A 12,584-nucleotide genomic window follows, 5' to 3' on the forward strand; every position below is an offset into this window, starting at 1 on the left:
CAGAGGTCCTGGGACCAGAGATAAGAGGCAATTGAAAGAACAGAGCACACTCTCTCAGTTTTAACACTGCAGCTTCTGCAGGCAGGCGGGGGAACTTCTTTGTGACTAATCTGAATTTCCCCTTTACTTTCTTTCTTTTTTTTCTCTGGGCTAACAGGGAGTTGTTTTTGTGGCATTCCAGTTCTGATTTGAGTGACTGCGAAATGACAGTCATAAAAGTGTGCTAATTTCTTAATTTCTCATTGCACCAGTAACCAAATTGTGGGTCACTTGACAGAGATAAAAATCATGATCCGTTGATGGAGGAGTTCCTCTATCCCTTCCCTGAGATGTCTTAAATTGTAGAAGAGATTTAAGGAAAATGTTGGACGTACTTTCTCATCTGCACTTTATTAGGTAACTAAGCATTGAACCATAATACAAATATATATATATACATATATATAATATTTTTAAATAATTATATATATTATTTATACATATATTTTTTAAAAATCACACACAGACCATTATTTAAGTGAAAGAGAGAAAAGAAGAAAATAGGATGGTGGATCATGTAGCAATAAAGGAGGGAGATCCTCTGATTTTAGTACATTATATTATAATAAATAAACTGGTATATATCAAGCATCCACTATTGTCAGACACTGCGCTAGACAGCCTTACAGTCTTTTTCTCACTGGATCCCTTGAGGCAAAGTTAGAAAAAGCTTATATGATTAATTTTAAGTATAACAGAAAAGAGGCAGAAGAGTATCCTGACGTTTTCCTCTTCTTTCCACTTTTCATTTTCCCCCTACATAATTTTTGCATGAATGAAGAAATTAATTGATTCAAATAGGCTTTGAGGATTGTTCCTTCCTTTGAGGTTAGGGGTGGGACTCAGAATTTGGAAAGTAAGAGTATCCTACCAATAGACGGGCACTACTTACCCTTTAGTGCTGAGATAAATGATAAAAGGAAATAAGTCATGTAATGATTTAGAATGTCAAGTCCAAACTGACAGATATTTCCTGAGTACTTAGTAAACCCAGTGCTGTACTGGAGGACAGGGGTATGCTGGGGAGGGGATGTTTAAGGCACAATTCTGTCTCTTCTCTGAGCAAGCAGGTCTCTCTAAGCTCCCGATGAGCCATTCAACAGATACTTAAAGAAAGAAGGGAGGAGGACTATTTTGATATTAACAATGTAAGATGCCATATCAATTTAATTTTAGAGAAAGTGGATATGAGGGAAATGGAAAATAAATTCATGGGTGCAGCATTATTTGAGGAAAGTATGGATTAATATCCTCAATATAATAATTATGCCTTGCACTTGGAGAACATCTTGGTCTTCAAGTTTTTGTCTGAAAGATAAGGTAACAGACACTTTGTCATAGACTCCAAGCCAAAATTAGAAAGCAAGTTCCATTGAAACTTATCTCTAGCTAGTTATTCCTATGCGCAAAGTATATATAACATATAGGGTATGGAGGAAGGAAAAATGAAAGAAATAATTGTGTGTAGAGCCCAATTCTTGTGTAATAGTTGATAGTCATAAGTAGACATGAGACTCTACGTATTTACTCATTTATTGTCAAAGCCTAACTAACAGAATCAAAGGAGAAAAGCCTAAAATACTGTCTGAAACTATAAAGACTAACTGACCAAGATTGTACAAAAACTATTAATGCTGCAATCACAGAAAATGTTTTTAAATGACTGTCAAAAATCATGGAAAAAATGAACATTTAGAATATGTACTTGCGCCCTAAGCCACATCTCTTCTCCCTGTTATCATGGTTTCTATGAAGAAAAACTACCATTGCTGGTTTTCATGAATGAGGACTGTGCGACAGAATCAGTTTCCTTTTTTTATTTTTAATGTTTATTTATTTTTGAGAGAGAGAGAGAGCAGGGCAGGGGCAGAGAGAGAGGGAGACACAGAATCCGAAGCAGGCTCCAGGTTCTGAGTTGTCAGTGCAGAGCCCAACGTGGGGCTCAAACCCATGAACTGCTAGATCATTACCTGAGTTGAAGTTGGATGCTTAACTGACTGAGCCACCCAGGCACCCCATAATTTTCCATGTTTTTTGTTGTCCCAAGAGAGTGCAGGGTTGGCCATTGCAGTGTTGGGGCCAGCACAACTGTGGCACCCCTCTCACCTCCCTGTGGCAGTCTCCCACTGCCATATTTTGCCTCCTTGTGATTTTTTTGTTGAAGTCTAAGTGATGGCATACATTGAATCATTTCTTCTTTCATTGACCACATTCTGACAGCTTCTTCACATTCTCTGTGGGAAGCAGAGGAATACAACTGGAAAAATAAGTCTAACTTGGCCTAGAAGTTCCACGCAAGGAGACCCTTTGACAGACCACATAAGAACTCCAAAGTTGGGCTGGTCTGGCATTTGGAACGAGGTCTCACTGATGGCATTCTGTCTCAGGCAGCTGAGCAGAGTCCTCCATCTTCTCAGTTGACATGGCCAATGATGTCAATTATGTTACCTGAATCTAGGGGCCATTTTGTAAAGCTCCTCACAGAGACTCACACACAGACACACCGGAGCAAGCCAGCCTTGGACTTCATTCCAAGCAATTATCTTCCCATAAATCTTTGACCTCTGAATGAATAACCATTTCAAGACTATGGAAAAGAATGCAAAAGAAAAGGCTTTGATAGCTGACAGAATACCTCATGTTTAGAAAGCAGCAAAACCTTTTTTATTTTTTTAATTTTTTGGTTGCGGGGGATCTGTTTTGTGTTGTTCTGTTTTGGTTTGCTTGTTTGTGGGGAGGGGGTGGGGGCAAAACCTGGTCTTTCATTGGTTTCTAAGTCATGTGGCCATTCAGCAAGTATGAGCCAGGAGCCTGCACGCTTGTGCAGGGGAAATAACATGAGCAAAATAGGTTCTCAGTCCTCAAGGAGGTCCTAGACAGGAAGGCAGGATGATCACAGCTAAGAAAAGAAGAGCAGCACTAGCCAGGCAGAGGGTGAGGGAAATGCAGCCAGTGAAGCCACTTGTGCCTCGCCCGTTTGGGAAATGCAACTGGAGAGGGGGACTGGGAAGGATGCTGAAAGGCTCTCACAAATGGCCTTTTGTTCTAAGTTAAGAACTTTGAACTTTATCCTGAAGACCCTGGGGTAACAAGGAAAGGTTTGAAGCAGACTGTGATATGATTACATTTTAGAAAAATATCTCTTTGGGTGAAATAGAAATGGCCGGGTGGGATCAAGGGGACCAACTGGGTGACTTTTCCAGGGTTCCTTGTGCCTGCTGAGGAGAAGAGTGCAGTCTAAACCCACCTCTGCCCTGAGCTGTCCATATCCATCCTTGAGCGAGAGGCTTCTCCCTACAGGAAGGGCAGCCTTTATCTTCCCGCAAAGGTGTGTGCGGCTTCCCAAGCCCTGAACAAAGGGCTGCATCTACCCAGATAAAAGCCCCCCTTTTTAATTCATAAAGTCAGAGAGGGCACTTTGTTCTAATTCACACAAACTACGAGCTGGGGTGGGACCCTGGGCTTGCGTTATTTAAGTGAGAAATAATAAGGTCCTATACTGAAGCTGAGAGGAGAAAGAGAGAAGATATTTACAGTGACTATTAATTCACCAAACATTTTGAGGCCCTATTCTGTGCCAACCTCTGAGAATATAAAGGAAATCATAACTAAGCTCTGTCCTGGGACAGGTGACAGAGTAAGATAGATGGTGATGGAAACAAATGCATTTCAAATGTCAAAAGCCTGATTTGGCATCTGCCTTCTCAACCTGCCCTTGATCCTAATGTCCTCATTCTGGTTAATGTTTCAGCCCTTCAGAATCTCAAAAACCCCAGAATCAGCTTTGACTCTTCCTCGACCCTAATTGGTCAAGCTTTGTAGGGCCGTCCCTGTAACACAGCTCATACTTTCTTCCACTTTGCCTTTCTTACCTCTGAACTCCTGAATGAAACTTTAAGCTGTTCTCCCTACTTCCATTCTCTTCAATCTCCAATCCATTCTGCTTTGGCAGACTGTTTAAACCTAGTGATGACCAAAATCCTATCAATGGCCTCCATCTCAAAGAGGATGTGGCTGAAATTCATCAGCTTGACGTTCAAATCACCCCATAATGGAACCCCAGGTTTCCTCTCCAAACTTACCTTCCCCTGTTTCCTGATTTCTGATAGTTGCTGTGCCTCAAATATCCTTACTCTCCGTCTCTGACAATCGAAACCTTCACTCTACATACATACTTTCCATGAAGGGCTGGCTGTCTTCATGGCAGTAAGCTTGCTGTGCTCCAAAAAGGCTAAACAAAAACCCTGAGGGAATCCTGTTCAGGGAACACTAGCATCGAGTGATGCCTAGTTGATCATCAGAATCACTAGGATAGCTTTTAAAAGATTCAGATTCCTGATCCCCTTACTCTAGAAATTCTGATTTGAGACATTTGGAGTAATGCCTTATGAATATGTATTTCTAAACTTTTGGTAAGAGCCATATTTGTGATTTTCCCCAAATGACCACTTAAGATCTCTTTTGCTGTTACATTTCTATGATGAGACTTCCCTGAGCCTCCCAGAAGAATGCAGTTGTTTCCACCCCCTGTTTTGAGAGCATTTATCATGGTCTGTCTTGTCTTACAATGATTTAAATCTGTGTCAGTCTCTTCCATGAAAGATGTTGTGTGATGATAAGGCTAAGAGTCTTATGCTGTGCTCACTCTCAAGGGCCAAAATAAATAGTCTTTCTTCAAATAATGTACCAAATTAAATTGAATTTGTTTGCAATAGATCTGAAGCATGCTATTTTCAAGACCAGAAAAGAATGAGAGTCTAAACAAAACTGAAAATGGCACTATTAAATACAGAAGTTTCCTGATAGCTGGACTTGAGTCTTACATGTGAAAGATTAGCAAACCTGAAATGTGTACTTTTCATTGAAACCGGATGTACACCATTATTTCAAATGCAAATGTAAACTCTTCTAGTGATATTTCGTTTGGGTTTCAGACTCATTAGCCCCCTCCGCTTGGCAACCCCTTTTCTTCCGATGCCGATTTTCCCTTTCATTCTTCATATTTGCTACTTTTTTTTATCTTGAGTTGAACATTGGCAGTTATTTTAGAGTGTGATGATAGATTCTAAAACTTAGTGGCACTAAATAGCCACAGAAATGTTTCTCTCTGTGGCTGAAGTATTACACTGTTAGGAAAAGAAAATATCTAGACATGACATTACTTTTGAAATTGTGTTTGCAAAATATGTGTGCAGCACCAAGAATATATAAAAATTTGTAAGTAGATCTTTCAATACATAACCAAAATAGGCAATTTTCTTTTTTAAAAATAAACTGTATTGAAATGTGACTACAGACCAAAAAAAAAAAAAAACTTAAAGTAAAAAATTAGATGAGTTCTGACAGTATGTACTCTGAAACCACCATCATATACAGAACCTTTATTCACACCCAAAAGATAATTCTCTTTAAATAATAATCGTGCCAAAAGCAAATCTAAACAGAGTACATGAGAAATTCCCTCCTGTTTCCAAAATACATTTAATTGAGCTAAATTGGAATTCATGTAAATCAGTGATTCTCAACAGGAGGTGGTTTGACTCCCCAGCGGTAGTCATTTGGCAATGTCTGGAGACAATTTTGGCTGTTGGGATTTGGGGTGTTACTGGTATCTAGAGAGGAGAGCACAAGGATACTGACACGAGGCACAGACCAGCCCCCACTACAACAAAGGGTTAACGGTTTAAAATGTCAGTTAGTGAGATTGACAAACCTGGTACAGATCCATTTCCATAATTGATCATGAATGAAGCAATACATTACTCATTCTCTGAATATTGCCTTTGCCTTTTGTTCTGTCTGAAATGCCTCTCCACTGCCCAGCAACAGTGAGAAGGGTACTATTTTTCTACTCATTTTCAAGTTGAGAGAAACTGAGGCTTGGTGACCTGAATTAACTTTGCCAAGGTCACATGGTGTTCTTAAACTCTTTGTGATGCTGTTAATTTTTTAAATGAAAATAAACAAGCTCTGTGGCTGGCCCACGCACTTAGTAAGCAATCAGTACATCTAAGCAGATGTTAACATTGCCAAATGCTCACAGTCACTAATTCAGTAACAAAATAACTTCTTCTTATAACTGGATCTGATTGTTCCCCCAAATTACTGGTGAATGGGATACATTCTCATGTTTCTTGTATGCCTCCTGTGTGCCAGGAAAAAAGCCTCCCTTCATTCAATTCTTCTGGGAACGCTGTGCGTGGTTACTACAAACCACATCTTTAAGATGAGGAACCAGAATCTCAGAGTAACGTAACCACAACAGTGTTGGGATTTAAACCATTATCTGGGTTTGTCTGTTTGTTTAACTGTACCAAACCTTTATTTTTTTTTTTTAATTTTTTTTTTAATTTTTTTTTCAACGTTTATTTATTTTTGGGACAGAGAGAGACAGAGCATGAACGGGGGAGAGGCAGAGAGAGAGGGAGACACAGAACTGGAAACAGGCTCCAGGCTCCGAGCCATCAGCCCAGAGCCCGACGCGGGGCTCGAACTCCCGGACCGCGAGATCGTGACCTGGCTGAAGTCGGACGCTTAACCGACTGCGCCACCCAGGCGCCCCTGTACCAAACCTTTAATAGCTGGTGTTGTAGACCGAAAACTTGTGTCCCTCCAAAATTCACCGTTGAAGCCCTAATCCCCAAGTGACAATATTTGAAGATGAAGGGTAATTAGATCATAAAGGCAGACCCTTGTCTGATAGGGTAAATGCCCTTATAAGAGGCACTAGATATCGTGCTCTCTCTTTCTACCTGCCAGGTAAGGGATACAGTGAGAAGTCAGCCACAAGACAGGAAGAGACTTCTCACAGAATCCAACCATGTTGATCCCTTGATCATGGCCTTTCAGCCTCCAAACTGTGAAAAATAAATTTCTGTTGTTTAAACACCCAGTCCATGGTATTTTATTATGGCAGCCCAAACAGACTGGACAGCTGGAAATTATAAAAACTGTACCAAAAGAGCATTGTTTCTTCAACCCTCTCTTGTTTCGACCTTCAGATGCCTCCACTGAAGAGTTTTATCCTGTCATCTTCCATGTACTTATAGGGAACTCATTTCTGAATGTACTTGTAGTTCAGAACTAGACTAAAAGAATCTGTAGAATACATGGATGGCAAGGGCCCCTGGGTGGCTCAGTTGGTTGAGCATCTGACCCTTCATTTCGGCTCAGGACATGATCTTGTGATTTATGGGATCGAGCCCCACATCAGGCTCGGCACTGACAGCATGGGGCCTGCTTGGGATTCTCTCCCTCCCTCTCTGTCTTCCCCTCTGCCACTCTCTCTTGCTGTCTCTCCCTCTCTCTCTCAAATAAATAAATAAACTTTAAAAAAAAAAAGAATACACCACATAATGTATCTAGGCATAGTAGGCCTTCAACAGATGTTGTTGTATATTTTTTTGTTTAACCTGTAAGGGCATTGAAGCACTTCTTCCACTCAGACATATGTTCATTAACCACCTCTTAAAGCTTTTCTGTAGGTCCAATAAGCAGTCTGTCTCTTTTTGAAGGTAGTTTCCCCTTATCTCCCTACCCTCACTGTATATGGTTTGTTCACTCATTTCCACCTCCCTCAGCTGTACTAGTAAGTCCTAGGGGTATGTCTTTTCTGCAAGAATCACACACACACACACACACACACACACACACACACACACAAAACCCTGCAATGTTATGCAAATTGCTTTAGGGAAGTCTTCTAGGCCTCTCCTGCCTACTTTCAGCTGTGTTCCTGGGTGCTTTCTGCAGTTCCTATCCCTTTCCTTCCCGTCTTAGCTCAAACTTCTCAACTTGTCTTGGTTAAACTCAGATCCCGGATGTCAACTTCCTGTTTCATCACTTACCCAGAAGTCCCAATGGATGCCCTGCTAGGAATTCTTCAGGCTCCACTTTCCAAAATTGCTCTGCCCCAATGTGGTATTCCCCCACATCACCTTCCCTCTGTGCTAAGCTCAGTTTGGGGAAACTGGATTAGGCTCCTCTTTTAGCACTAATTACAGTCTACCCTGTGTCAGAGTTCTGCCTGGATGTACCTATCACCCCCCAGGGAAGAGAGTAGAAGTCCTAGCCATTGTCATATGCCCCTGCTCCCCCCAACACCAGCCCATGGCTGTGCTCAATATAGGGACTGCATTCAATTGGATGGAGGGCTATAGTTTTACTCTAGTTCTTTGGAGCTTCCATTGTTCTATCTTTCTACCCTTTTAGCTCCATGATTCCCTGCCCTTCTTTGAATCCCACTTTGCTTTTATTCTTGACATTCTGTGAAGAAATCAAAAGACCTATATGCAAATAAAAGCTTTACTACTTCCTATTGGACAAGTAATTTAACATCCCAGCCTTCACTTAGTTATCTATAATCAGTAAGTAGTAGGTAGATAGGTAGGTAGATAGATAGATAGATAGATAGATAATAGCCTTATAATTAGAATCCTGTATCAGTCCTTAAAAAAGGAGAAAACACTGCAGTATGAAGAGATTTACAAATGATTGAAATATACAAGCTATATCAGATTTAAGAGACAACTTGAAATGGCGTTGCTTTTTTTCCTTGTAGAAATGCTATTTGCTTAACAAAAAAGAACAAAGTACATTGCTAAAAGAGAAAGTGACACATGGTAGCATTCCATAATTGTTAGTTGTCATTATCAGTAACATTATTGTAGCTTGAAATTGACCATAGTTGGAGTATTTACATCATGGAAATTGGTAAACTCTACAAATTGGGACTTTTTTTTGAGAGAGCTGCTTTACCAGCATACTACTAGACTAGTGCTGTATATTGAAATGATATTTTGCATCTAAATGCAGCATTATTACAATTAACTTCACTATTTGCTTTTTTTGTGTGGCTACTAAAATTTTTTAGATTACACTGTGATATTTCCATTGGATAGTGTTGGGCTAGATAGATCCTAACCCACGTGGAAGCCTGACCTTATCACACCCCGCAATATGGTCCCAAGTATTTCTGAGCATCCCAGGGAGAGTTCATATGCTCCACAAATCAGTCTAGATCGGTGCTTATCATTTTTGTGGGAAGTTCTTTCTTTGAACCACTGTTCCCCCTGGATCTTTAGGCCCCTTACATGGTCTAATCACCTTGACACTCCAGACTGATCTCTCTAGATCCCTGTACCCACTAGATGTAGGTGAGGTCCCTCCATAGCTACTAGTAATGTCTATTGATAGCACCCAAGAACCCAATATATTTATCTACCTGAGATGAAGGACTCTTACCCTCTTTATTTCAGTTTCCATGTGGCAAGGGAAGGGCCAATTCCATGCCCATCGATGGATAAATTCTAAGGCTCCTTATGTACAATAGCACCTCTTCATTGACACTCCCAGTCTCTCTTTCTAGTTACTAAGATCTCATCTTCTATTCCTGGCCCAGACAAGGGGAACAAAATTCCCCTAACATACAAAAAACTACTTTTGATGATTCCTAGCTGCCCCCACCTCTAACCTTCACATTACATTAAAGCTCCTTCATAATGTGTAAAATGTGGGATTCTGTTATTACAAGGTTATTAAAAAATATTTTTAATTGGTATTTTAGTTAATGCTTAGGAAAAAAAAAAGAGTGAACGTTTTATTGATTTTCTTTTTCTACTTGTATAGGAGATGAATTAATACTAACAACTTATATAAGCAGTAGGACACAGTATCCTGGCAAGATGAGTACTAGGGTTGCTGCAGTAGAGATTTTGCTAAATGACCAGAATTTGGGATGTATTTTGGAGATTGGGCAATAAGACTTACTGGATTAGATATATATGGTAAGTGAAGGAATCAAAAGTGACTTCTGGGCAACTTGACTGAGTCACTATGTAGTGGTGCCATTGACTGAGTTAAGAGGAAGACTGCAGAGGAACAGATCAGGGAAATACTTTGCAAATCAAGAGAACTGTTTTGGACAGCTCCTCGTTTAAGCATCATAGAGGTGCTTAAGATGACTCCCAGAGTCATTTTATTCTTCCTATTTTACAGAGGGGAAACTAAAGCATAGGGAGGTTATGTAACGAGGCTAAGGTCATTTGGCTGACTCACTCCATGGGATATTTTCCCTGAAACAGCATAGGGGTTAAGATGTCTGGATCCTAACCCCAGAACCACATTTTGTTAGCTCTGTGACTCTTTGACAAGGCCCTTAAGTTTTCTAAGCCTTGATTTTGTCCTCTGGAATGGAAAGTTTCCTGCACAGGGTTTGTTTGAGGGCTAAATGCAGCAAGATAGGCAATTTGCATGACATTATATATATTAAATGTGTGGTGTTGGCTAATGTTATAGTTGGCCATCTCCAAACCTTGGAATATTATAGCATTATGATACTGGATTACTCCAACTAAAAGAACTCATCTTAGGAGGTATATTTTCTCCCCCCAATTGGCCTTCTCCTCCCTAGTTTTGTTTCTCATTGTTAAGACTACATTAAAGAATGAGAACCCAATTGCCTATGATAGATGCTTTCTGACATCTAAAGATTAGGGTGAGGGAAAAGTGAGACCTGAAATAAAGCCTGATTAAATAAAGGAAACATCAGAGGCAAAAGACAAGGTACAAAAACTCCACTGAAAGGGTCTGAAATGACCAAAGAGAAAAAGTCCCAGTCTTAATCAGGGAAAGTTAGTTGTCTCAGTGAAAAAAAAAAAAAAAATAACCACACACGATATCATCAGGCAGTAGAGATCTTGATCCCGGAAAGCTAGAGGTGAAGAGTATTCAAGAGCATTTCCCCCACGCTGACCTCACAGGAAGAACTGGTCCGAAATTAGCAAAATTGAGAGGTTTAGCTTAAATGCCTGGAAAAGTCCTTCCCTGAGCCCACCCAGCTGCTGTGGGCCTCTTCCACGGTCCCACGGTACTCCCTAACATCAGAATGGCCTGTGTGACACTGTCACTTCTCCCTCAGGGCACTCTGTCTGCTAAGAATAAATAGCAGTGGAAAATCAGTGCCAACTGAGGTGGCAGAGGGGAAGGGGGACAAGGGTGATCCTTCTGAACAATCACCACATGATGCCTTTTCAATAACTGTATTTTTTTTGTTTGATTGATTTTATTTAAATCCAAGTTAGTTACCATATAGTGTAGTATTGGTTTCAGGAGTAGAATTTAGTGATTCATCACTTACATATAACACCCAGTGCTCATCCTAACAAGTGCCCTCCTTCATGCCCATCACCCATTTAGCCCATCCCATCCCCCACGCTCCACCCCCCCCCCATCAACCCTCAGTTTGTTTTCTGTATTTAAGAGTCTCATAGTTTGTCTCCCTCTCTGTTTTTTTTTTTTTTAATTTTTTTTCAACGTTTATTTATTTTTGGGACAGAGAGAGACAGAGCATGAATGGGGAGGGGCAGAGAGAGAGGGAGGCACAGAATCGGAAACAGGCTCCAGGCTCCGAGCCATCAGCCCAGAGCCTGACACGGGGCTCCAACTCACGGACTGCGAGAGCGTGACCTGGCTGAAGTCGGACGCTTAACCGACTGCGCCACCCAGGCGCCCCACCCTCTCTGTTTTAATCATATTTTTCCTTCCTTTCGCCTATGTTCATCTGTCTCATTTCTTTTAAAGGTAAAATTGAGGATAGGATCATTAAGACTGGTATGAAAAGCTGTTTGAGAAAACAGGGCAAAGCAGGACCTCTGAGAGACAAGTAGAAATGGCTAGACTGTCGAGCTTTTTCTCAGAAGTATAGGGCCTACCCCACTGCAAATTCAGCCCCACACCAGGCAGGCTGTCTCCAGGTTGGATCCTAGTTACACATCTAGGGTGGGGTCTCTGGCTATAAGGATTAAGAGCAAGTGCTTTGGAGATTGACTGCCTGAGTCTGAATCACAGCTTGCCTCAACCTTTTCAGTAACAATGGAAGAATTACTGGAGTAATTGGGCAAGCTATTTAACCTTCTGAAGGCTTCGTTTCCTCATTGATTAACATGGGGAAAATATAATGATTGTATAATAAAAGTGGGAAAAAGTATAACAGGGCTGCTGGGAGAGGTCAGTGAGGTAATGCTTGTGAATCACCTGACACATAGCTTTCACTAAGCATTTACACTAATTCCATCCTTGTGTGGAGTTTCATTCTGATTAGATGATTTCTCAGGGAATGGGCCTTTTCAGAAATAACAGCAACAGCAGTGCTCTTGTTACAGCACGGTCAGGAATTTGTTCCTTTTCCATCCATTTATTTGCTTGCCACTATTCTAGAAAAGAATATTTATTGGGCACACCATAAGTGCCAGATATAAATTGCTAAAGAAAATACTGGGGACACTGTTTCATAAAGTCCCAAGAATAAAAAAAAATCGAGACAGGAAGATTAGACAAAGGTGAATTTCAGAAGTTCACTGGAAGAGATGAATCAGTGAGGAGGGCTAAGAAAGGCCAACTTTCATATGCTTACAAAGGTTAGGGGGGCGCCTGGGTGGCTCAGTGGGTTAAACATCTGACTGTTGATTTCGGCTCAGGTCACGATCTCACGGCTGGTGAGTTTGAGCCCCACATCGGGCTCTGTACTGTCAGAGCACAGAGCCTGC

At 40.9% G+C, this 12,584-nt stretch overlaps 1 protein-coding gene across 1 annotated transcript in view; it reads right to left on the minus strand.

Moving 5' to 3' along the window:
* The window catches only part of TNFSF4 (TNF superfamily member 4), a 188,279-nt gene that overhangs the window by 20,337 nt on the left and 155,358 nt on the right, over window positions 1-12,584 (minus strand). The window lies entirely within an intron of this gene.

The sequence above is a fragment of the Prionailurus viverrinus genome, chromosome F1, assembly GCF_022837055.1.
Source record: "Prionailurus viverrinus isolate Anna chromosome F1, UM_Priviv_1.0, whole genome shotgun sequence".
Classification (NCBI taxonomy): Eukaryota; Metazoa; Chordata; class Mammalia; order Carnivora; family Felidae; genus Prionailurus; species Prionailurus viverrinus.